Source organism: Centruroides vittatus, unplaced genomic scaffold (assembly GCF_030686945.1).
Source record: "Centruroides vittatus isolate TY-2023 unplaced genomic scaffold, ASM3068694v2 scaffold_435, whole genome shotgun sequence".
Lineage (NCBI taxonomy): Eukaryota > Metazoa > Arthropoda > Arachnida > Scorpiones > Buthidae > Centruroides > Centruroides vittatus.
This window is the reverse complement of record NW_027122708.1, coordinates 7265091-7286820: the sequence shown is the minus strand read 5'-3', so window position 1 is coordinate 7286820 and position 21730 is coordinate 7265091. Positions and strand designations below refer to the sequence as shown.

Genomic DNA, 21730 nt, shown 5'->3' with positions numbered 1-21730 from the left:
GATTTAATATCATTCATTTTTACGGTACCATCTACCGGTGGGTCTGTTTAGCGCACTTTTTCGACCACGGAGCGAATTCATACATTGGCCAGGAACACACGCTCGGTCGGAGGAAAAATTGTCGTCGCTAGCGTTGCTTTCGATAGAAAAAGTGCTTTTAAATACGTTGATGGAGTCGACGACCAGCGATTTTAATGATAAAGTAATTAACGACTTTGCGGAAAAAATCGCCGAATAGAATTAGTTTATAAAAAATTAAAAAAGCAAGTTTTTCTATCATTGTTTGTATCGTATCAATTTGTATTATGTATGTATTATTTGTATTTTAGAACTAAAATACATAAATTGTTTATTTTTGTCGTTTCCAGTATTTGTTTAAAACTTTTATGGAAATGTCATGTACCGGACAGGTCTGACCCGGCACGAAAGGCGCGAAAAAAACCGTTAATTTAGAGAAAAATTTATTAGTTTAAAAAAACACAGGTAAAAGTCGTTTGTAGTCGGACCCCCACTGTTTATATCAAACTGCCAGGCAGAAACCATAAATCGCGGAAGGAAGTCGTCCTATGATCGGTGAAAGATAGAATTCATTTTTGATTTTGGCTTTTCTCACTCTCCAGGTAAGAGTCTCGTTACGTTTAGTAACCAGGGACCAACCACTCGGGAAGCGTGATTGAGAAAGAACGACCAATCAAAATGGACGAAAGAAAGAACGGAGATTGATATAATCTCCGACAATCGAAGACACCTGGCACTCGGTTAACGTTCCGAATAACCAAAACGCCGTGTGTCAACGCGCAATAGACGAGAAAACAGTTTCTCGTTTATTGTGTCAACCTGTAACCCGTGCCACTTCGGACTTAGACCGTGTCCCCGACTCCAACGGACGACGTCTCCCCGTGCCTTACAGACTTGTCAACGCCACTGTCCCGGGGCCACCTTCGATCGACCATCGAAGAACGACATCGACGCTCAGGATGTCCGAACGGCTGATTGTCCTAAAGCAAACTATTTTGTACATAGTATCAGCGCCGTAACTACGCCCCAAACCCGGTGCCTTGCGCCTGGTGCGAGCATCTGTAACTACACCCAAAACTATGACCCAAAACTTAGTCCAGGTCATTTCTGCGCCCCCAGGGTCTACGCCCTAGTTACGCCACTGCATAGTATATGTTTATTTTATGTTAAAATAAACGGTTTTTGTCAGATACTTGTCGTCTTTGTCTCTACAGTCACCACCCATGTACGAATGGACCCTAGACCATTACTGACGCGCAATTAACTGATTGCCCCTGGAAGTCGGCTTCTTACAGAAACACAGCTTCCCTATCATCAAATGTCACGGCCCGCCACTGAATGGAACCGATGAGAATATCGAAACGAAATTTACGAACATGTACAGTACTTATTGCAAGTATTCAGTAGGAAAAAGAAAGAATTTGCAATTACTAGGACGACTTTTATCTTACTTGTAGTCAAAGTATATACGAAATGTAAAATATTTCGTTTTTTTGCGTAATAACTCAAGGTATTTCTCTTAGATGAAAAAGCATTTCGTATATCTTAACACAATTCTTATAGCATTGTTAATAATCATGTAATCGTTTACACAATAAACAGTGCAATAAAGGTGATAAATTAATTCATATTTATAGTTAATAATATTTATATGAATAAATTCAAAATTATTTCCTTTATAATATAAATATAATAATTATTGTTAGCTATAATTATTAATGGAGAGATTTTGAAAGATTTATGGCGTTAAAAGATAGCGTCACTATTTTCTTTATTATAAAAATTATTGTATCAATAATAACAATTTTCATCGTCTGCAGGTGTCAACGCAGTGATAGATATTAGTTATGAAAGAAACTGATGATTGGCAAAAAGTATAGATTGAATGTCATCAATAGTTCAAAATGAGATATTACATCTTAACTCTTATCTTGAAATTCTCATTCTAGAATCCAAGCCTGAAGGCTTGATCACACTCTGTCAATGGTATACGGAATAAAGATTTGTACTGTACGTTATTTATCTTGATGTCGTTATAGCTCTTAGAAAGCTTTTGTGCAAATTCTACAGCTGGCAGTTCTTTCTCGTTGTTAAAATGTAATAAAACGCTACCTGCGTTCTTTTATAACTTGTAAACGTTCATTCCTGAAACGGTATAACGGACAATATGTTAGCCGTGAAAAACGCCATGTTACTTTCCACCGCAAACGAGCTGCGCATCGTGTGACGGCGCGCACTTTAGCTAAAATACAGGAACACGTTCTCCAGGAATTTTTAAACGGATTCCTCGCGCGCCCAGTTTACCAGCAACAATTAAAACACGCAGCTGTAGCTGAGTCGAGCATTTAACCCTTCGCAGGCGATTTTAAGAATAGGAAAAGCCGCAATACGAGACGCTCCTGTGGCCTAATGGATAAGGCATCGGTCTCCTAAACCGGGGATTGCGGGTTCGAGTCCCGCCAGGGGTACGGTTTTTTGCGACCGGTGCCAACGAAATTTTTACATCCGCTCAGCTCTTATTTCTCATTCCGGAACTGAAATGCCGACAGAATTTCAGTTACGCTGAATGTTCGCTCCTGCACAGGACGTTATCTACAATCTTCGGATTGGTTTCGTTTGCAATGCGCAACGCTAATAAGGCCCGGACAGAACGGAACAGGCTGTAACGCGTTCTCGGTCATCACTTCCGCATCGTCTTGACATGCTCGGAAACAAACTTCCACCTGTTCTTTCTTCCTAGTTGATCGTACGTGCATACCTGAACACAGGTATGTCAATAATACGCTATTTCGTTTCAAATATTTAATCTTCTCTTCAAGCATTTCCAGGCGACGCATCTTGGGGCGCTGTCAATTCTTTCACGCCTTTAAATGTTCGAATTTATGTCGGCCGAGTTGAACGAATGCTTTCGTGAAAACAATCAAAGCGCGCGGAAGTACAACTGCTCGTTACAGCTTTCTTTAAATTCAACGCGAAATCGCGAACTGTCGCCGTAACTGTAGCTTTCGATCGCAACGTCTGCAACGAAAAAAAAATGAAATAAAATAACATGTGAACTCTCGCAGGGCGGGTTTATCCATTCGCGTGTTCTCGAAACAGGTCGAATCGCGAAGTTGCAAATTGGTTCTCATAAGTTTTGACGCCGGACGTGAAAAAAATCCTATCCGTCGAGGCGGATTTGAACCACCGACCTATGGATAGCTATGCCCCTACAGTCCACCGCTCTACCAACTGAGCTATCGACGGAACGAATATAGTGTCTGCGAATTTACGTGAAATGATTTGCTTCCGCCAACTTGTTTCTTCCACAATGTTGTTGCAGTTTAGGGCTTGCATTACACCGATTTGTCTGCCTGCGCGCGTTTGCAGAACTAACTGGCGCGATTTCAGCTGGTTCGTAGCGGTACGCAGGCATTCATGTAAGGTAGAAAGCTATATTACTACAGACAAGAAGACGCCACATCGCCCGAGTCGAAAATCAAGTTTTCAGTGTTCGGAACACGAAATACTTACTCTGTGAGATAGTGTCCGGTGTTATCGACAACGCTATCACCGGATCACTCGCCACGCTACTGCAGCCAATATTCTGAGTGCAACTGTGTTTTCGCCAACCACTCAACAAACAACAGTTTGTTACCGAGCGTTGAGTGGTTGGCGAAAATACATGTATCGAAAGATAGAAGTGCTCCGTAGGACGAGGTGGCCGAGCGGTTAAGGCGATGGACTGCTAATCCATTGGGTTATACCCGCGTGGGTTCGAATCCCACCCTCGTCGAGATCGTGTCTTTTGTCGGCGTCTTTTTTAAGCCTCCGTTTAGTTCGTAGCGGTCTTGAGGTGTCAAGCGTACGCGAAGAAATCGCGTTGTAATATATTTCTTTAGCCTTGTAATTTTCGTAGTCTTACTTAACTACTCTCTTCCATAGTCCGTCGCGAATATTTTCGCATTCGTTAATGACCAGCCGTATTTTTATGAGTATATGGCAGGCATGGGCGAAATGCGGCTCTTGCTGAAAGTGTTAGTTTCTGTTTATTATTATTATTTTTAGAATTTTATTTTTATAATTTTGTGGAAATATGTTTATTAAAAAAATTCAATATTTGTTTTATATTATATTTATATTATATAATAAAATCACGATCCTTACCATACTATTCGCTACGACAGTGCAGAACTGCGGCTCCCATGCATTTCGCAAAACCTACATTTCGGCTCCCACTGAACTCCTGCTTGCCCACCCCTGGTATATGGCTTACCACACACTATTGACGTTGTTGGAGCAATTACATAGAAGTGAGCAGACACAGGTTTATTATGACGACAGTATGCATTTCGGACAGCCTCTTCAGCCGTATCTATCAACAAAGTAATTTTGAACTATTTTAATCATAAATTCAAATGTTTGTAACGAAAAACTACTTGTATTTTTGCAGACGCCTGTAAACTCATCAAGTTGTAACAAATAGGAATTTAAATAATTCTATCGCCAAGATTTTAAATTGCCAATTTTAAATTTGTTCCCTAGAAACCTGGTCCGGATTCTTAAACATTGCTAAACTGTACTTAATAGTAGTTATTTACCAGATGGGGTTTAAAAAAGCGACGTATTAAGTACCCATTTCTTTACTAAGCCCATTATGGTTTTGGCTAGGCCCACTGTGGAGTGAGAGATGAGACCTCACATTTCCGGATGAATTTCCTCCCGAAAAATTCCTGGAGTTTTTCGATTTGTGTTGTCCGGATTCGTTTCCGCTCCCCCAGAGTGATAAACTGCCGATCTAACCGCTCGGGAATCTTGCATCTAATAGTTACGCCACAGCTTTGATCAAACATGAGTTACGTCTTGGCCCACCAGTGGCCAAGCGGTCTTCGTATCCTGAACACTGGGAGTTCGGTCGTGGGTTTGCGTCTCGCTCGGACGGGCTGGCCACGTAGAGTTTTCTGGGTTTTTTTTCCACGTCTGTAACGCCTAAATAGGGGCCAGTTTTTTTTAAAAGCCCTCCCGGAAGGCATCCCTCCCTAGGCAGATCGCCCAAGTGTTGCGTTGCCATAACTAAGCAAACAAACAAACGATTTACGTCTTCCGCTTCTCCTGATAGGTCTACTAATTAAACATAACCCGAAGAATTTAAATTTCGGACAAAAAGTAAGACCGTAAAATGAAAATGTTTTCGGCCAGATTAAAGCAAAATTTACTATAACATCTAACAGGAAAATTTTTATTAAATGTATTTTTCCGCGGTTAAACATCATACGGTAAATCGGTGTAAGCGACCTTTGTAGGCCGCATGGCCGAGCGGTCAAGGTGACAGCCTACCGCTCGGCCATCCGGGGTGGCAGTTGTTCATAATATTAAAATTATTAACAATTTTTCCAAGCGTGTGTTACTTCTTTAAATTAAGTAAATTTTATGGGAAATTTTTTGATTTTTCTAAATTACGTAGTAAATCGCAATATTTATATTCGTGTCCGGACTATATTGACAAGTAACTCTTAAACATAAAACATATTATAATTAATGTCGATTCGAACAAAGACGTACTAAAAGAATTATATGATTTAATATCATTCATTTTTACGGTACCATCTACCGGTGGGTCTGTTTAGCGCACTTTTTCGACCACGGAGCGAATTCATACATTGGCCAGGAACACACGCTCGGTCGGAGGAAAAATTGTCGTCGCTAGCGTTGCTTTCGATAGAAAAAGTGCTTTTAAATACGTTGATGGAGTCGACGACCAGCGATTTTAATGATAAAGTAATTAACGACTTTGCGGAAAAAATCGCCGAATAGAATTAGTTTATAAAAAATTAAAAAAGCAAGTTTTTCTATCATTGTTTGTATCGTATCGATTTGTATTATGTATGTATTATTTGTATTTTAGAACTAAAATACATAAATTGTTTATTTTTGTCGTTTCCAGTATTTGTTTAAAACTTTTATGGAAATGTCATGTACCGGACAGGTCTGACCCGTCACGAAAGGCGCGAAAAAAACCGTTAATTTAGAGAAAAATTTATTAGTTTAAAAAAACACAGGTAAAAGTCGTTTGTAGTCGGACCCCCACTGTTTATATCAAACTGCCAGGCAGAAACCATAAATCGCGGAAGGAAGTCGTCCTATGATCGGTGAAAGATAGAATTCATTTTTGATTTTGGCTTTTCTCACTCTCCAGGTAAGAGTCTCGTTACGTTTAGTAACCAGGGACCAACCACTCGGGAAGCGTGATTGAGAAAGAACGACCAATCAAAATGGACGAAAGAAAGAACGGAGATTGATATAATCTCCGACAATCGAAGACACCTGGCACTCGGTTAACGTTCCGAATAACCAAAACGCCGTGTGTCAACGCGCAATAGACGAGAAAACAGTTTCTCGTTTATTGTGTCAACCTGTAACCCGTGCCACTTCGGACTTAGACCGTGTCCCCGACTCCAACGGACGACGTCTCCCCGTGCCTTACAGACTTGTCAACGCCACTGTCCCGGGGCCACCTTCGATCGACCATCGAAGAACGACATCGACGCTCAGGATGTCCGAACGGCTGATTGTCCTAAAGCAAACTATTTTGTACATAGTATCAGCGCCGTAACTACGCCCCAAACCCGGTGCCTTGCGCCTGGTGCGAGCATCTGTAACTACACCCAAAACTATGACCCAAAACTTAGTCCAGGTCATTTCTGCGCCCCCAGGGTCTACGCCCTAGTTACGCCACTGCATAGTATATGTTTATTTTATGTTAAAATAAACGGTTTTTGTCAGATACTTGTCGTCTTTGTCTCTACAGTCACCACCCATGTACGAATGGACCCTAGACCATTACTGACGCGCAATTAACTGATTGCCCCTGGAAGTCGGCTTCTTACAGAAACACAGCTTCCCTATCATCAAATGTCACGGCCCGCCACTGAATGGAACCGATGAGAATATCGAAACGAAATTTACGAACATGTACAGTACTTATTGCAAGTATTCAGTAGGAAAAAGAAAGAATTTGCAATTACTAGGACGACTTTTATCTTACTTGTAGTCAAAGTATATACGAAATGTAAAATATTTCGTTTTTTTGCGTAATAACTCAAGGTATTTCTCTTAGATGAAAAAGCATTTCGTATATCTTAACACAATTCTTATAGCATTGTTAATAATCATGTAATCGTTTACACAATAAACAGTGCAATAAAGGTGATAAATTAATTCATATTTATAGTTAATAATATTTATATGAATAAATTCAAAATTATTTCCTTTATAATATAAATATAATAATTATTGTTAGCTATAATTATTAATGGAGAGATTTTGAAAGATTTATGGCGTTAAAAGATAGCGTCACTATTTTCTTTATTATAAAAATTATTGTATCAATAATAACAATTTTCATCGTCTGCAGGTGTCAACGCAGTGATAGATATTAGTTATGAAAGAAACTGATGATTGGCAAAAAGTATAGATTGAATGTCATCAATAGTTCAAAATGAGATATTACATCTTAACTCTTATCTTGAAATTCTCATTCTAGAATCCAAGCCTGAAGGCTTGATCACACTCTGTCAATGGTATACGGAATAAAGATTTGTACTGTACGTTATTTATCTTGATGTCGTTATAGCTCTTAGAAAGCTTTTGTGCAAATTCTACAGCTGGCAGTTCTTTCTCGTTGTTAAAATGTAATAAAACGCTACCTGCGTTCTTTTATAACTTGTAAACGTTCATTCCTGAAACGGTATAACGGACAATATGTTAGCCGTGAAAAACGCCATGTTACTTTCCACCGCAAACGAGCTGCGCATCGTGTGACGGCGCGCACTTTAGCTAAAATACAGGAACACGTTCTCCAGGAATTTTTAAACGGATTCCTCGCGCGCCCAGTTTACCAGCAACAATTAAAACACGCAGCTGTAGCTGAGTCGAGCATTTAACCCTTCGCAGGCGATTTTAAGAATAGGAAAAGCCGCAATACGAGACGCTCCTGTGGCCTAATGGATAAGGCATCGGTCTCCTAAACCGGGGATTGCGGGTTCGAGTCCCGCCAGGGGTACGGTTTTTTGCGACCGGTGCCAACGAAATTTTTACATCCGCTCAGCTCTTATTTCTCATTCCGGAACTGAAATGCCAACAGAATTTCAGTTACGCTGAATGTTCGCTCCTGCACAGGACGTTATCTACAATCTTCGGATTGGTTTCGTTTGCAATGCGCAACGCTAATAAGGCCCGGACAGAACGGAACAGGCTGTAACGCGTTCTCGGTCATCACTTCCGCATCGTCTTGACATGCTCGGAAACAAACTTCCACCTGTTCTTTCTTCCTAGTTGATCGTACGTGCATACCTGAACACAGGTATGTCAATAATACGCTATTTCGTTTCAAATATTTAATCTTCTCTTCAAGCATTTCCAGGCGACGCATCTTGGGGCGCTGTCAATTCTTTCACGCCTTTAAATGTTCGAATTTATGTCGGCCGAGTTGAACGAATGCTTTCGTGAAAACAATCAAAGCGCGCGGAAGTACAACTGCTCGTTACAGCTTTCTTTAAATTCAACGCGAAATCGCGAACTGTCGCCGTAACTGTAGCTTTCGATCGCAACGTCTGCAACGAAAAAAAAATGAAATAAAATAACATGTGAACTCTCGCAGGGCGGGTTTATCCATTCGCGTGTTCTCGAAACAGGTCGAATCGCGAAGTTGCAAATTGGTTCTCATAAGTTTTGACGCCGGACGTGAAAAAAATCCTATCCGTCGAGGCGGATTTGAACCACCGACCTATGGATAGCTATGCCCCTACAGTCCACCGCTCTACCAACTGAGCTATCGACGGAACGAATATAGTGTCTGCGAATTTACGTGAAATGATTTGCTTCCGCCAACTTGTTTCTTCCACAATGTTGTTGCAGTTTAGGGCTTGCATTACACCGATTTGTCTGCCTGCGCGCGTTTGCAGAACTAACTGGCGCGATTTCAGCTGGTTCGTAGCGGTACGCAGGCATTCATGTAAGGTAGAAAGCTATATTACTACAGACAAGAAGACGCCACATCGCCCGAGTCGAAAATCAAGTTTTCAGTGTTCGGAACACGAAATACTTACTCTGTGAGATAGTGTCCGGTGTTATCGACAACGCTATCACCGGATCACTCGCCACGCTACTGCAGCCAATATTCTGAGTGCAACTGTGTTTTCGCCAACCACTCAACAAACAACAGTTTGTTACCGAGCGTTGAGTGGTTGGCGAAAATACATGTATCGAAAGATAGAAGTGCTCCGTAGGACGAGGTGGCCGAGCGGTTAAGGCGATGGACTGCTAATCCATTGGGTTATACCCGCGTGGGTTCGAATCCCACCCTCGTCGAGATCGTGTCTTTTGTCGGCGTCTTTTTTAAGCCTCCGTTTAGTTCGTAGCGGTCTTGAGGTGTCAAGCGTACGCGAAGAAATCGCGTTGTAATATATTTCTTTAGCCTTGTAATTTTCGTAGTCTTACTTAACTACTCTCTTCCATAGTCCGTCGCGAATATTTTCGCATTCGTTAATGACCAGCCGTATTTTTATGAGTATATGGCAGGCATGGGCGAAATGCGGCTCTTGCTGAAAGTGTTAGTTTCTGTTTATTATTATTATTTTTAGAATTTTATTTTTATAATTTTGTGGAAATATGTTTATTAAAAAAATTCAATATTTGTTTTATATTATATTTATATTATATAATAAAATCACGATCCTTACCATACTATTCGCTACGACAGTGCAGAACTGCGGCTCCCATGCATTTCGCAAAACCTACATTTCGGCTCCCACTGAACTCCTGCTTGCCCACCCCTGGTATATGGCTTACCACACACTATTGACGTTGTTGGAGCAATTACATAGAAGTGAGCAGACACAGGTTTATTATGACGACAGTATGCATTTCGGACAGCCTCTTCAGCCGTATCTATCAACAAAGTAATTTTGAACTATTTTAATCATAAATTCAAATGTTTGTAACGAAAAACTACTTGTATTTTTGCAGACGCCTGTAAACTCATCAAGTTGTAACAAATAGGAATTTAAATAATTCTATCGCCAAGATTTTAAATTGCCAATTTTAAATTTGTTCCCTAGAAACCTGGTCCGGATTCTTAAACATTGCTAAACTGTACTTAATAGTAGTTATTTACCAGATGGGGTTTAAAAAAGCGACGTATTAAGTACCCATTTCTTTACTAAGCCCATTATGGTTTTGGCTAGGCCCACTGTGGAGTGAGAGATGAGACCTCACATTTCCGGATGAATTTCCTCCCGAAAAATTCCTGGAGTTTTTCGATTTGTGTTGTCCGGATTCGTTTCCGCTCCCCCAGAGTGATAAACTGCCGATCTAACCGCTCGGGAATCTTGCATCTAATAGTTACGCCACAGCTTTGATCAAACATGAGTTACGTCTTGGCCCACCAGTGGCCAAGCGGTCTTCGTATCCTGAACACTGGGAGTTCGGTCGTGGGTTTGCGTCTCGCTCGGACGGGCTGGCCACGTAGAGTTTTCTGGGTTTTTTTTCCACGTCTGTAACGCCTAAATAGGGGCCAGTTTTTTTTAAAAGCCCTCCCGGAAGGCATCCCTCCCTAGGCAGATCGCCCAAGTGTTGCGTTGCCATAACTAAGCAAACAAACAAACGATTTACGTCTTCCGCTTCTCCTGATAGGTCTACTAATTAAACATAACCCGAAGAATTTAAATTTCGGACAAAAAGTAAGACCGTAAAATGAAAATGTTTTCGGCCAGATTAAAGCAAAATTTACTATAACATCTAACAGGAAAATTTTTATTAAATGTATTTTTCCGCGGTTAAACATCATACGGTAAATCGGTGTAAGCGACCTTTGTAGGCCGCATGGCCGAGCGGTCAAGGTGACAGCCTACCGCTCGGCCATCCGGGGTGGCAGTTGTTCATAATATTAAAATTATTAACAATTTTTCCAAGCGTGTGTTACTTCTTTAAATTAAGTAAATTTTATGGGAAATTTTTTGATTTTTCTAAATTACGTAGTAAATCGCAATATTTATATTCGTGTCCGGACTATATTGACAAGTAACTCTTAAACATAAAACATATTATAATTAATGTCGATTCGAACAAAGACGTACTAAAAGAATTATATGATTTAATATCATTCATTTTTACGGTACCATCTACCGGTGGGTCTGTTTAGCGCACTTTTTCGACCACGGAGCGAATTCATACATTGGCCAGGAACACACGCTCGGTCGGAGGAAAAATTGTCGTCGCTAGCGTTGCTTTCGATAGAAAAAGTGCTTTTAAATACGTTGATGGAGTCGACGACCAGCGATTTTAATGATAAAGTAATTAACGACTTTGCGGAAAAAATCGCCGAATAGAATTAGTTTATAAAAAATTAAAAAAGCAAGTTTTTCTATCATTGTTTGTATCGTATCAATTTGTATTATGTATGTATTATTTGTATTTTAGAACTAAAATACATAAATTGTTTATTTTTGTCGTTTCCAGTATTTGTTTAAAACTTTTATGGAAATGTCATGTACCGGACAGGTCTGACCCGTCACGAAAGGCGCGAAAAAAACCGTTAATTTAGAGAAAAATTTATTAGTTTAAAAAAACACAGGTAAAAGTCGTTTGTAGTCGGACCCCCACTGTTTATATCAAACTGCCAGGCAGAAACCATAAATCGCGGAAGGAAGTCGTCCTATGATCGGTGAAAGATAGAATTCATTTTTGATTTTGGCTTTTCTCACTCTCCAGGTAAGAGTCTCGTTACGTTTAGTAACCAGGGACCAACCACTCGGGAAGCGTGATTGAGAAAGAACGACCAATCAAAATGGACGAAAGAAAGAACGGAGATTGATATAATCTCCGACAATCGAAGACACCTGGCACTCGGTTAACGTTCCGAATAACCAAAACGCCGTGTGTCAACGCGCAATAGACGAGAAAACAGTTTCTCGTTTATTGTGTCAACCTGTAACCCGTGCCACTTCGGACTTAGACCGTGTCCCCGACTCCAACGGACGACGTCTCCCCGTGCCTTACAGACTTGTCAACGCCACTGTCCCGGGGCCACCTTCGATCGACCATCGAAGAACGACATCGACGCTCAGGATGTCCGAACGGCTGATTGTCCTAAAGCAAACTATTTTGTACATAGTATCAGCGCCGTAACTACGCCCCAAACCCGGTGCCTTGCGCCTGGTGCGAGCATCTGTAACTACACCCAAAACTATGACCCAAAACTTAGTCCAGGTCATTTCTGCGCCCCCAGGGTCTACGCCCTAGTTACGCCACTGCATAGTATATGTTTATTTTATGTTAAAATAAACGGTTTTTGTCAGATACTTGTCGTCTTTGTCTCTACAGTCACCACCCATGTACGAATGGACCCTAGACCATTACTGACGCGCAATTAACTGATTGCCCCTGGAAGTCGGCTTCTTACAGAAACACAGCTTCCCTATCATCAAATGTCACGGCCCGCCACTGAATGGAACCGATGAGAATATCGAAACGAAATTTACGAACATGTACAGTACTTATTGCAAGTATTCAGTAGGAAAAAGAAAGAATTTGCAATTACTAGGACGACTTTTATCTTACTTGTAGTCAAAGTATATACGAAATGTAAAATATTTCGTTTTTTTGCGTAATAACTCAAGGTATTTCTCTTAGATGAAAAAGCATTTCGTATATCTTAACACAATTCTTATAGCATTGTTAATAATCATGTAATCGTTTACACAATAAACAGTGCAATAAAGGTGATAAATTAATTCATATTTATAGTTAATAATATTTATATGAATAAATTCAAAATTATTTCCTTTATAATATAAATATAATAATTATTGTTAGCTATAATTATTAATGGAGAGATTTTGAAAGATTTATGGCGTTAAAAGATAGCGTCACTATTTTCTTTATTATAAAAATTATTGTATCAATAATAACAATTTTCATCGTCTGCAGGTGTCAACGCAGTGATAGATATTAGTTATGAAAGAAACTGATGATTGGCAAAAAGTATAGATTGAATGTCATCAATAGTTCAAAATGAGATATTACATCTTAACTCTTATCTTGAAATTCTCATTCTAGAATCCAAGCCTGAAGGCTTGATCACACTCTGTCAATGGTATACGGAATAAAGATTTGTACTGTACGTTATTTATCTTGATGTCGTTATAGCTCTTAGAAAGCTTTTGTGCAAATTCTACAGCTGGCAGTTCTTTCTCGTTGTTAAAATGTAATAAAACGCTACCTGCGTTCTTTTATAACTTGTAAACGTTCATTCCTGAAACGGTATAACGGACAATATGTTAGCCGTGAAAAACGCCATGTTACTTTCCACCGCAAACGAGCTGCGCATCGTGTGACGGCGCGCACTTTAGCTAAAATACAGGAACACGTTCTCCAGGAATTTTTAAACGGATTCCTCGCGCGCCCAGTTTACCAGCAACAATTAAAACACGCAGCTGTAGCTGAGTCGAGCATTTAACCCTTCGCAGGCGATTTTAAGAATAGGAAAAGCCGCAATACGAGACGCTCCTGTGGCCTAATGGATAAGGCATCGGTCTCCTAAACCGGGGATTGCGGGTTCGAGTCCCGCCAGGGGTACGGTTTTTTGCGACCGGTGCCAACGAAATTTTTACATCCGCTCAGCTCTTATTTCTCATTCCGGAACTGAAATGCCGACAGAATTTCAGTTACGCTGAATGTTCGCTCCTGCACAGGACGTTATCTACAATCTTCGGATTGGTTTCGTTTGCAATGCGCAACGCTAATAAGGCCCGGACAGAACGGAACAGGCTGTAACGCGTTCTCGGTCATCACTTCCGCATCGTCTTGACATGCTCGGAAACAAACTTCCACCTGTTCTTTCTTCCTAGTTGATCGTACGTGCATACCTGAACACAGGTATGTCAATAATACGCTATTTCGTTTCAAATATTTAATCTTCTCTTCAAGCATTTCCAGGCGACGCATCTTGGGGCGCTGTCAATTCTTTCACGCCTTTAAATGTTCGAATTTATGTCGGCCGAGTTGAACGAATGCTTTCGTGAAAACAATCAAAGCGCGCGGAAGTACAACTGCTCGTTACAGCTTTCTTTAAATTCAACGCGAAATCGCGAACTGTCGCCGTAACTGTAGCTTTCGATCGCAACGTCTGCAACGAAAAAAAAATGAAATAAAATAACATGTGAACTCTCGCAGGGCGGGTTTATCCATTCGCGTGTTCTCGAAACAGGTCGAATCGCGAAGTTGCAAATTGGTTCTCATAAGTTTTGACGCCGGACGTGAAAAAAATCCTATCCGTCGAGGCGGATTTGAACCACCGACCTATGGATAGCTATGCCCCTACAGTCCACCGCTCTACCAACTGAGCTATCGACGGAACGAATATAGTGTCTGCGAATTTACGTGAAATGATTTGCTTCCGCCAACTTGTTTCTTCCACAATGTTGTTGCAGTTTAGGGCTTGCATTACACCGATTTGTCTGCCTGCGCGCGTTTGCAGAACTAACTGGCGCGATTTCAGCTGGTTCGTAGCGGTACGCAGGCATTCATGTAAGGTAGAAAGCTATATTACTACAGACAAGAAGACGCCACATCGCCCGAGTCGAAAATCAAGTTTTCAGTGTTCGGAACACGAAATACTTACTCTGTGAGATAGTGTCCGGTGTTATCGACAACGCTATCACCGGATCACTCGCCACGCTACTGCAGCCAATATTCTGAGTGCAACTGTGTTTTCGCCAACCACTCAACAAACAACAGTTTGTTACCGAGCGTTGAGTGGTTGGCGAAAATACATGTATCGAAAGATAGAAGTGCTCCGTAGGACGAGGTGGCCGAGCGGTTAAGGCGATGGACTGCTAATCCATTGGGTTATACCCGCGTGGGTTCGAATCCCACCCTCGTCGAGATCGTGTCTTTTGTCGGCGTCTTTTTTAAGCCTCCGTTTAGTTCGTAGCGGTCTTGAGGTGTCAAGCGTACGCGAAGAAATCGCGTTGTAATATATTTCTTTAGCCTTGTAATTTTCGTAGTCTTACTTAACTACTCTCTTCCATAGTCCGTCGCGAATATTTTCGCATTCGTTAATGACCAGCCGTATTTTTATGAGTATATGGCAGGCATGGGCGAAATGCGGCTCTTGCTGAAAGTGTTAGTTTCTGTTTATTATTATTATTTTTAGAATTTTATTTTTATAATTTTGTGGAAATATGTTTATTAAAAAAATTCAATATTTGTTTTATATTATATTTATATTATATAATAAAATCACGATCCTTACCATACTATTCGCTACGACAGTGCAGAACTGCGGCTCCCATGCATTTCGCAAAACCTACATTTCGGCTCCCACTGAACTCCTGCTTGCCCACCCCTGGTATATGGCTTACCACACACTATTGACGTTGTTGGAGCAATTACATAGAAGTGAGCAGACACAGGTTTATTATGACGACAGTATGCATTTCGGACAGCCTCTTCAGCCGTATCTATCAACAAAGTAATTTTGAACTATTTTAATCATAAATTCAAATGTTTGTAACGAAAAACTACTTGTATTTTTGCAGACGCCTGTAAACTCATCAAGTTGTAACAAATAGGAATTTAAATAATTCTATCGCCAAGATTTTAAATTGCCAATTTTAAATTTGTTCCCTAGAAACCTGGTCCGGATTCTTAAACATTGCTAAACTGTACTTAATAGTAGTTATTTACCAGATGGGGTTTAAAAAAGCGACGTATTAAGTACCCATTTCTTTACTAAGCCCATTATGGTTTTGGCTAGGCCCACTGTGGAGTGAGAGATGAGACCTCACATTTCCGGATGAATTTCCTCCCGAAAAATTCCTGGAGTTTTTCGATTTGTGTTGTCCGGATTCGTTTCCGCTCCCCCAGAGTGATAAACTGCCGATCTAACCGCTCGGGAATCTTGCATCTAATAGTTACGCCACAGCTTTGATCAAACATGAGTTACGTCTTGGCCCACCAGTGGCCAAGCGGTCTTCGTATCCTGAACACTGGGAGTTCGGTCGTGGGTTTGCGTCTCGCTCGGACGGGCTGGCCACGTAGAGTTTTCTGGGTTTTTTTTCCACGTCTGTAACGCCTAAATAGGGGCCAGTTTTTTTTAAAAGCCCTCCCGGAAGGCATCCCTCCCTAGGCAGATCGCCCAAGTGTTGCGTTGCCATAACTAAGCAAACAAACAAACGATTTACGTCTTCCGCTTCTCCTGATAGGTCTACTAATTAAACATAACCCGAAGAATTTAAATTTCGGACAAAAAGTAAGACCGTAAAATGAAAATGTTTTCGGCCAGATTAAAGCAAAATTTACTATAACATCTAACAGGAAAATTTTTATTAAATGTATTTTTCCGCGGTTAAACATCATACGGTAAATCGGTGTAAGCGACCTTTGTAGGCCGCATGGCCGAGCGGTCAAGGTGGCGGTTTACCGCTCTGGGGGACCCGGGATCGAATCCGAATGGATCGAATAATCCTTAGGAATTTTTCGGGGGTGGTCCGTTCTGATATGTCCGGCTTGTTTTTCACTATTGGTTGCTTCATTGGCCCCATTGTGGACTCGGCCGAACCCATAATGGGCTTTCTAAAAGAAGGCCCTTTTAGATCTCACAGGGCGGAAGGAGTTAAAAAAAAAAAAGCGTCTTTTGTTTGATATTTTTCTGACCGAAAATCATATCTTGTACTTGCCCTGAAATATAAGTTATGCTTTTCAATAAACTCAATGTAAAATAATACAGAATACGAGTATTGGATAGACCATTTGAGAATATCCACTACTCATCGCACATGGCCTATAGCTGAGCATCTGCAAGGATGGAAGGTATGATATGAAAATATTGAAAGTACTTGTGATCTCTGCTGGTTTAGGTTGGACGAACGAAGTCGCACTCGGTTCGTTTGAACATCACTTCATTTGCTTTGTGTTTACAACGCCCATGATTTTCAAGAACTGTAAGTAACCGCTAATTCGTAAGTAATTTGGAAATAGAAGAAACAGAATATGAATTTAAAAATTAATTTTAATTAAGAAGTATTTTTGGAAAATTTTTTAGTGTTTTTACTTTTTTGTGTGTTGGGGTGCCGCGGCCCATTAGTGGCTAAGCTCTGGAACACTGAGAGTTCGGTTGTGGGTTCGCGCTTCGCCTCGGACGGGCTGGCCACGTGGAGTTTTCTCCACGTCTGTAACGCCTAAAGCCCTGGTCACATTATGCGAATTCCAGCCGCGCAGGCGATTGCAACCGCAACAAGCGCGAGTCGCGCGCGTCTTCTCGTGGTCACACATTGTTCATTGACGTTGCAACTCGGAACACGTGACCCTATAATACACCAACAAAATTACAATAGCTTGTTTTTGTCTACTTTCGTGAGTTTACCGACATTTTACGTTCTACTTCAGAGTATTTACGGAATTTTAGCTACTTTTCTTATTAAAATGGCAAGCAGTTCCTTTTCTGGAATGAATATAAGAAAAAAGGCGATAATTTTGTTAGAGCCGGCAAGAATATACGAAAAGAAAAATAAGAAAAACGTTCGTGCTGGGTTAAAACTTGGCGAAATGAAAATCAACGGGCTAAACAATCGTGCTTTCACCAGCTGATGAATGAATTAAGGCTTTCGGATGCCGAAGGTTATAGGGGATATATCCGTATGAATACCAATACTTATATATAATTTAGGCGAAACGTTTCGTAGTTTGGCATACCAATTTAGAGTGGCCCATAATTCGATATCAGTCATTATCCCAGAAGTTTTGGATGCTATTTATCAATCTTATAAAAGTGAATATTTGAGGGTAAGTGTTGTTCAGAGGAAAGCTTGAATGATTTAATTCATTTATAATCGATATATTTTTTTTCTTTTATATCAGCATTTATTTTATTCAATTGTATATTATTAAAAGTAATCAAACTTTTTAAAATAAATCTAACAATAACTTTTATAAATTCTGATTTGATTTATATCAAATATAGCGTTTAAATGTACTGAAACTGAGTTAATACAAATGTTATAATCAAGATATGTTTTTTTTTAAAACTCTTTTCGCCCTGTGGGCACTAAGAGGGCCTCTTTTAGTGGCCCATTATGGGTTCGGCCAGGCCCACAATGGGGCGACCGGGTGGTGAGGGACGGGGCCCGACATATCCGAACGGACCACCCCCGAAAAATTCCTGGGGATTATTCGACCCGTTCGGATTCGATCCCGGGTCCCCCAGAGCGGTAGGCTGCCACCTTGACCGCTCGGCCATCGGCCGTCTAATCAAGATATGTTGACAAATATACAACACAAAGTATGACGTGGCACAAAGACGTTTTCTGATTGGATGCGCGTTTGCAACCGTCGCGAGTAGAACAAACTTTTTGTTTCTAGTTGTGGTTGCAGTCGCGCCGGTTTTCGAGGGAGGATTATTTAGTTAACGGAACAGCCGTCGCGGTTGCAGTTGCCCGCGCGGCTGGAAATCGCATAGTGTGACCAGGGCTTAAATAGGGGCCAGTTTCCCTTAAAAAGACCTCCCGGAAGGCACCCCTCTAGGCAGATCGTCGAAGTGTTGTGTTGCCATAACTAAACAAACAAACAAAGTTTGGGGTGCCAGGGCCCCTTGGCCTTCCTGGGTGCGCCATTGCTAAGCTTTGATCGATCTTTAGATTTGATTTGATTCAAATTTTTCATACTTATTTTCCAGGACTCAGGAAAGTATAGACTACAGTGAAACCTCCCACATGGATACCCCATCATCTCGCTTATTAACACCTAAACCCTTTTGCCCGATCTTCACCAAATTATTTTTCATAAGTCTCTGGGAGTCTGAGGAGAATATAGACTTCCGGACATCCTTGACAGTTCGTGATAAACGTAACAATGGTAGGCTGAAATAACCAAACTTTTAACATGTTTTTCATTTTAACGTTTCTTCTTATGTCCGGCATTTCTCAGCCAAAAATATCTGCTAGTTACTTTTTTTTTTTTAACTCTTTCCGCCCTGTGGGCACTAAGAGGGCCACTTTTAGTAGGCCCATTATGGGTTCGGCCAGGCCCACAATGGGGCGACCGGGTGGTGAGGGGCGGGGCCCGACATATCCGAACGGACCACCCCCGAAAAATTTCTGGGGATTTCTCTACCCGTTCGGATTCGATCCCGGGTCCCCCAGAGCGGTAGGGCTGCCACCTTGACCGCTCGGCCATCCGGCCGCTCTGCTAGTTACTAATAAAAACAATAATTATGAACTCTAATAAAAATATAAATATTTAAAATACGCAAAAATAATCTCTTTATTCCTAAAAACTCGTCGAACATTTTCATTTAGTTGACGTTCAAATGCGGTAAAGTCAGTGGCGTAGCGTAGTGGTGGCGGCCCGCCCCGGGCGGCAAAATTTCACAATAAATAATATCATCTTGTAAAAATACCTAAATAAGGGAGCGGCTGACACCCACGCTACGCCACTGGGTAAAGTTCGGTTTCGTGAAAAACCGTATTCATAAAAGTACAAAATGAAGAACGCAAACTCTATGTAGAACGTTTCCGACCCAGAACCACCCACATCTATTCTAGATTGCCATGGATGGATGCAATCTTACGGTACATCATCAAAGACTCCCTTCGTCTTCTCCCATCGTAAGGAATCGTCAGATACAAACGAACCATAAACTGCTGTAATACTTGATTGGTCCTTATAGCCTAAGCAAATTTTAGCAATGAGTAGATAACACTTAACATTATTTCTTCTTATTAAATTCCAGTATATTGCTTATAAGCAGTTATCTCGAGAATAATGAATAAATGAAATAAATTCAAATAATGCCTGCAAATGATAATAGTTACATTAAGGTTCTAGAACTTCAGATTATTTTCCTTAGTTTAAATTAATGATCATTGTAACAATTTTACAGTTGATTTATAAACATTAAATGTTTATTCAAATTTAAAGCGTTTATATAATTTTTTATTTTTGACTCTTCATCCTATAAGCATTAAGATAGCCTTTCTTCCAAGTCTATCATCATGGATTCAGTCAGGGCAACAAAGTGATAAGGGACAGGTTCTGACATATCCAGAAAAGACTGCTCACAGAAACTTCCTGACGTTCTCTGCCCAATTTCAATTTTGGTCCCCAGAATGGTAGTAAAAGCATCAGTTCCCAAGACTGGTGCTTTTACTGCTTCAGCCATTTGTTCAGTGCACTTACAGTTTTTACTAAATCAATAAACCATATTTTTATTTCAACAACAAGTTACATTTGTATATATATTTTATAAAAGAATGACACAAGTTGGAATGAGAATGGACAAAATCTTTTCAAAATAAATTAGTTTTTGAAAGAAACACTTAAGACAGCATCATCTTTTCAAATGTAGTAGAATAGTTTTAAATTAGATTATGTTTTATAAATAATTAAACAGAATTATCATAAAAAATATATAAAAACCATTATTTATTATAAAATATATTGCTTTTGGAAATATGACTGAATTTTTTGAATTTTTACTTTGAATCGATCAAACTGTAAATAAAAGTATAAATATCTAAATATTAAAAAAGATTAACTTTTCATAGAAATATTTTTATTATTAATTTTTATTTTATAAATTTTAATATGTAGATGTCATATATTACAGAATGCATATGAACAATTTATAAATGTTTTAAATATGTTGATATTACTATGATTACTACTATATAGGAATTTAAGCTTCATATTAATAAATCATATATCCAAATTTTTTTCATTTTTTATGTTTTGCATTACTAGAACATTTGTATGCTAATGTCAATTCTTTTATAATTATTATTGTAATTCAATTTCATGTATAACTAAGGCTTTGATATCTTAAATGTGTTACAACTGGTTAAGTTGATTTATTTACTTCAAAGAAATGATATTCAGAGATCCCATACAATGAGAAAAACTGCTGCATTGTTAAAATTTGTATGCTATCTTCATTCTTCCATCAGATTCTCATTTGATTAAAAATAACAGTGTTTAATATAATTCAATTATTATGAGTCAACAATTCTTTAATTTTAGGTTCATTAATTACAAGAAGATCTGATAGCATAAGTGTATTAATTTAATATCAAATTTAATAAGAGATTATAATATTGTACATTGAAGTCTTTAATGATGATTTAATGTGTTGTAGGAAAATCATTATTGAGTGGATAAATTACTAGTTAGATATAATTTACCAAATTAATTGAAACTACAAGTTAAAACTAATTCATTTCATCCTAAAAAACTTAAATTTCAATGTGAAACTATGAGCACTAAGTTTTGGCTGTGTGGAGGACTTATCACACACTAGTGCTCATAGTTTCATATTGTAACATATTGAAAAGCAATTCACCAATTTAAATTTCAATATTTACTCTTGGATATTTAAGCATCTTTCTAGATAGCACAGCAATAAAGTACATTAAATCAATGCCATTTGAAACATTAATATTTTAGAGATATTTTCTTGGAAAAGTTCTCGAGACTAGAGAATGTTTTCTTGATTTGAATTTCTGATGATTCGAGGAAGAGTTTCCCAAGCAACCGAGCAAAAAACTTTAAATTATCTTATGAATGAACTTTAACAATGTTCATTCATAAGATAATTTAGTTTCTAATATGTCAAAAGTAATGTTCAAATATAATCATTAAAATATTGTTAATTGATCCATTAGTAATCAGATCAATAGTA

General features: G+C 39.5%; 9 non-coding genes across 9 annotated transcripts; 6 read left to right on the top strand and 3 right to left on the bottom strand.

Annotated features, from left to right (window-relative positions):
• The first annotated feature begins 2413 nt into the window (after window positions 1-2413).
• Window positions 2414-2486, top strand: TRNAR-CCU (transfer RNA arginine (anticodon CCU)). The gene has a single exon. It is a non-coding gene; the product is annotated as a tRNA-Arg (tRNA).
• Window positions 2487-3181: 695 nt separating this feature from the next.
• On the bottom strand, window positions 3182-3264 carry TRNAY-GUA (transfer RNA tyrosine (anticodon GUA)). Its single transcript is given in 2 exon segments — window positions 3182-3217; window positions 3228-3264. It is a non-coding gene; the product is annotated as a tRNA-Tyr (tRNA).
• Window positions 3265-3711: 447 nt separating this feature from the next.
• On the top strand, window positions 3712-3793 carry TRNAS-GCU (transfer RNA serine (anticodon GCU)). The gene has a single exon. It is a non-coding gene; the product is annotated as a tRNA-Ser (tRNA).
• Window positions 3794-7986: 4193 nt separating this feature from the next.
• TRNAR-CCU (transfer RNA arginine (anticodon CCU)) lies at window positions 7987-8059 on the top strand. Its single transcript has one exon. It is a non-coding gene; the product is annotated as a tRNA-Arg (tRNA).
• A 695-nt stretch (window positions 8060-8754) lies between these two features.
• Window positions 8755-8837, bottom strand: TRNAY-GUA (transfer RNA tyrosine (anticodon GUA)). The gene is given in 2 exon segments: window positions 8755-8790; window positions 8801-8837. It is a non-coding gene; the product is annotated as a tRNA-Tyr (tRNA).
• A 447-nt stretch (window positions 8838-9284) lies between these two features.
• On the top strand, window positions 9285-9366 carry TRNAS-GCU (transfer RNA serine (anticodon GCU)). The gene has a single exon. It is a non-coding gene; the product is annotated as a tRNA-Ser (tRNA).
• Window positions 9367-13559: 4193 nt separating this feature from the next.
• TRNAR-CCU (transfer RNA arginine (anticodon CCU)) lies at window positions 13560-13632 on the top strand. The gene has a single exon. It is a non-coding gene; the product is annotated as a tRNA-Arg (tRNA).
• Window positions 13633-14327: 695 nt separating this feature from the next.
• Window positions 14328-14410, bottom strand: TRNAY-GUA (transfer RNA tyrosine (anticodon GUA)). The gene is given in 2 exon segments: window positions 14328-14363; window positions 14374-14410. It is a non-coding gene; the product is annotated as a tRNA-Tyr (tRNA).
• Window positions 14411-14857: 447 nt separating this feature from the next.
• On the top strand, window positions 14858-14939 carry TRNAS-GCU (transfer RNA serine (anticodon GCU)). Its single transcript has one exon. It is a non-coding gene; the product is annotated as a tRNA-Ser (tRNA).
• Window positions 14940-21730: the final 6791 nt, after the last annotated feature.